The sequence below is a fragment of the Crocuta crocuta genome, unplaced genomic scaffold (assembly GCF_008692635.1).
Source record: "Crocuta crocuta isolate KB4526 unplaced genomic scaffold, BGI_CrCroc_1.0 scaffold301, whole genome shotgun sequence".
NCBI lineage: Eukaryota > Metazoa > Chordata > Mammalia > Carnivora > Hyaenidae > Crocuta > Crocuta crocuta.
In genome coordinates this window covers 94,949-99,407 of record NW_027527544.1, presented here as the reverse complement: position 1 = coordinate 99,407, position 4,459 = coordinate 94,949, and the positions used below count along the sequence as shown (strand labels likewise).

General features: G+C 37.3%; 1 long non-coding RNA gene across 1 annotated transcript; it reads right to left on the bottom strand.

Moving 5' to 3' along the window:
- Positions 1-1,034: 1,034 nt before the first annotated feature.
- Positions 1,035-1,951, bottom strand: LOC144232382 (uncharacterized). Its single transcript, XR_013335378.1, has 2 exons — positions 1,713-1,951; positions 1,035-1,257 (listed from the first exon to the last, which is right to left on the bottom strand). It is a non-coding gene; the product is annotated as an uncharacterized LOC144232382 (long non-coding RNA).
- Positions 1,952-4,459: the final 2,508 nt, after the last annotated feature.

Genomic DNA, 4,459 nt, shown 5'->3' with positions numbered 1-4,459 from the left:
AAATGGTTAAATTGATAAAGAGTCTCCACCAGTTTAACAGAAAAAGGCAATCTCATCATAGCTTAAAGTCCAGAAACTCCCTGCTGTCTCAATGTTAATGATTTGCTAGAGGGAAAAGCAACATTAGTTTGACAATAGCTAGGCTTCCAGTAAGTCTTTAGCATGTGAAAGTCTCTTTAGAAACTCCTGACTTTACCTCCCAGGACTCCGTACAACCGGGCCCCCCCTCCTCCCCTTCCCCCCGACACACTTAGGGTGTAGCTCTTCCTGCCCATGGGTCCTGTCCCCATGATTTAGTAAAATCACCTTTTTGCACCAAAGACATCTTCAAGAATTCTTTCTTGCCCGTCGGCTCCAGACCCCACGAACCCCACCANAGGCACTGTGCTCAGTTTTCTACATACATTTTCTTATTTTTTCCAAATGATTCTATAATAATATAAAATTTAATATATAAAATATAAAAACAAAGTAGTTACTATTTTTTTTACCTACTTTAAAAGTGAGAAACTAAAGATTAAAAATATTTATTCACTTGACAAAAACCCAAGATTTAGACTCAAGATATCATCAGGATCTTCACATATTAACAAAAATTCTATATAGTGAAATAAGGATGAATTTCTTCACTATCCACATGATTAGTCCCTTAAATGGATTAAAAATTTTAATATTTAAGGTCACACAGCAAATAAGAGATTAAAATAAATTTAGATAACATGTGGAACAGTATCACTAAAATTACTGGTAAGCAAATTAATTACTGTGTAAATTACCCTCCCATGTCAAGCAACTAGAAAAGTCAAGAAAACATAAACAGCTTCTCAGATGAAGGAGAGCACAATATGCCCCTTCAATATATGCCTCTTTGGCATAAGGTTATGTTAGGCTGATTATTTTTTAAAAATAGCATGCACTAATTTATATTTATAAGGTAAATGTCCATGTTTAAACAGTGTCTCCCTCCTGTACCAGGAAGAGAAATTAATGAAATTTCTACAAACTCATATCAAAGAAGAAGGCAGAGACTTAAATCTGCTTTACATGAAAAGCTCCCCAGACTGACTCCCCATCCACAATATCTTCTTTTGTCTTTAGTTGAAGATGGTATTTAAGGTGATGACTTGGACCATTTGGGAGAATTACTCAGTTTTCCTGGGTATCTCCCATGTATACAGGAGATATACATGTTATTCAATTTTTCTTTGCTCTTCTCTTGTTAATTTCTTTAATCACAGGGAGGTCTCAGCTAAAAACCTAGAAGGGTAGAGGAAAGATTATTTTTTCTCCCTGAGGCAGACATTAGTCAATGCGCAGTGCAAGACTGTAATGCAAGAGAGAAGGGATATGTGTTAAAGTGAGCTCCATGATTGTTCCAGCTAGCTTGTAGGCACTTTCCAGGGATAAGAAGGAGACAACATACCCAAAATGGAGTTACGTGTGCTAAACCCACATCACCAAACCAAGACTTATTACCTACCTTAATTACAGTTTCCTGCCCCCTTCTGCCTATAAAAGTCTCTCATTTTGTACAGCTCCTCAGAGTTCCTTTCTGTTAGATGGAATGCTGCCCCATTCAGGAATTATTCAATAAACGCCAATAAGACCTCTAAAATCTAGTCAGTTGAATTTTGTTTTTGCGTTTGGTTTTTTAACACTATGTAATTTGAAGTACAAGGAAGGGGGAAAGAAACAGACCCCAGTGAACTTACTGAGTTGAGGAGACAAAACTTTGGGTTCAGAGAGGCTGAGTAGCTTAGAATTTAAGCAGCAAAACACTGAAGAGGAGGAAGCAGAAGAGAGGGAGAGTTCTGCTCTGTAGTAGTTAACTCATCCATTGAAGTGCAGAATATTCCCCTTGAATCATTACTGAGTACAGATCTGTGGTCACATGGAAAGAATCTTCACAAGGATGAGGAAATTACCACTGGAAAGCAGCAAGCCAAAAAAATTCCCAAGTACAGAAGGTTATGGATGTTTTGCATTTCCATCAGCCAGTGTAGAGACTTTGTCATACAGGGAGCATCTGGTAGAGTCCTCAGAAAATTATCACCTTAAGAGTGACACTAACTATCCCTGAAATAAATACATTTTTTTCTGAAGTTGCCTTAACACAGCCTAATATCAGGACTTGAGATGATGTTGACTCCAAATTTCTGCACACTAGAATAAAGTTCAATACCCCTTAAATAACCATAGCAATATCCAGAACATAAGAAAGTAAAATAAAGACCAGTGTCCAATCAAAAATTACCAGGGGTGTCTGGGTGGCTCAGTTGGTTAAACCTCTGACTCTTGATTTTGGCTCAGTTTATGATCTCACAATTCATGATTTTGAGCCCTGCATTGGGCTCTGAGCTGACAGTGAGGAGCCTGTTTGGATTTGTCTCTCTCCCTCTCTCTCTGCCCCTCCCCTGCTCTCACTCTCTCTCAAAATTAAGTAAATAAACTTTAAAAAATTAAAATAAGATCTTCAGAAGAAGTGCAATAACTGATGCTAATTTGTATCTGCACAAAGTACAGGAGAGCACCAGATATGGTGTGTATGGTAAATATAAAAGATTGTCTTTTCATTTTAATCTATTTAAAATAAAACTGATCATATAGCAAGAATTATAAAAATATATTGCAGTGTTTGTAACATAAGTAGAAGTAAAATATGTATCAGTAGCACAAAGGACATAGGAAAGACAGAAGGCATTTGTTAACACTACACACGAAATTGTATAACAATATTTGACAGTGAACTGCAATATGTGAAAAATACATATTTTGAATCCCAGGGCAGCTGATGAAAACTGAGTAAAAAAAATAATAATAGAAAAAATAATAAAACACAGTAGTATAGCTAGAAAGGGAATCGTGGAAATACAAGGAATCAATCATAGAAATAGTTCTAGAGGTGCATGGGTGGTTCACTCAGTTAAACGCTGGACTTTGTCAAACGTCACGATCTCACTGTCCGTGGGTTTGAGTCCCACATCAGGCCCCGTGCTGACAGCTCAGAGCCTGGAGCCTGCTTCAGATTCTGTGTCTCCCTCTCTCTCTGACCCTCCCCTGATAGCACTCTGTCTCTCTCTATCTCTCAAAAATAAATAAACGTTAAAAAAATATTTTTTAAAGAAAAAAGAAACTAGGAAAAATAGAGGAATATAAAACCAAAATAAAGAGAAGAAAAAATGATAAAGACAATTACTGAAATATGGGGCGCCTGGGTGGCTCAGTCGGTTAAGTGTCTGACTTCTACTCAGGTCATGATCCTACAGTTTGCAGTTTTGAGGCCTGCATTGGGATCTGTGCTGACTGCTCAGAGCCTGGAGCCTGCTTTGGTTTCCATGTCTCCCTCTTTCTCTCTGTCCCTCCCCTGCTTGCACTCTCACTCTTTCTCTCAAAAATGAATAAACATTTTTAAAAAATTAAAAAGAGATAATTACTGAAATAAATGAATTAGAACAGTGATTTACAATAGAGAAAAATTAAAACANAAACTGACCAAAAAATTATAGAAGGAATACACAATTAAGAGTGTAAGTTTTAAAGAGCAGCCATCAATACAGATCCTATGGTCATTAAAATGAGAACAAGGAAATATTACAAACAAATTTCAATAAATTTACAAATTAGTTTTATTTTATTTTTCAAAAAGTTCTTAATGTTTATTTATTTTTGAGAGAGACAGAGCACGAGAGAGGGAGGGGTAGAGAGAGAGGGAGACACAGAATCTGAAACAAGCTCCAGGCTCTGAGCTGTCAGCACACAGCCTGACATGGGGGTCAAACCCACCAACTGCAAGATCATGACCTGAGCTGAAGTTGGATGCTTAACCAACTGAGTCTCTCAGGTTCCCCAAAACTTGCAAATTTAAATGAAATGGACAAATTTCTTTGAAAGACACTTAACAAAGTTCACTCAGAAAAAAAGAGATAACCTGAGTAGAACTTTATGTATTAAAGAATGTAATTCATACCCAAGCTTCCTAAAAATGGCAACTCCAAGCCCCCAAATAAAAAAGGATTAAACACTTATTAACTCATTTTAAGAGGACAGACTTCCCTTTATACCAAAGCTAGACAAAGTCATTAAAGAAAAAAACTAAAAATTACCTCATAAACATTGATACAAAAATCCAGTGAATTCAGGAAGATACAAAAGTATTAATAAATCATGAACAACTTGGGGGCACCTGGGTGGCTCTGTTGGTTAAGTGTCCAACTCTTGATTTCAGCTTAGGTAATAATCCCAGGGTCATGGGCTCAAGCTCCTAGTTGAGGCTCCACACTCAGCATGGAGCCTACTTGGGACTGCCTCTCTCTCTCTCTCTCTCTCTCTCTCTCTGCCTCCCTANTGCTTAGGATTCTGTGTCTCCTTCTCTCTCTGCCCCTCCCCTGCTGTCTCTCTCTCTCAAAAATAACTAAAACATTAAAAAAAAAAATTCTCAGCCAAGTAAAAGTAGAGGGAC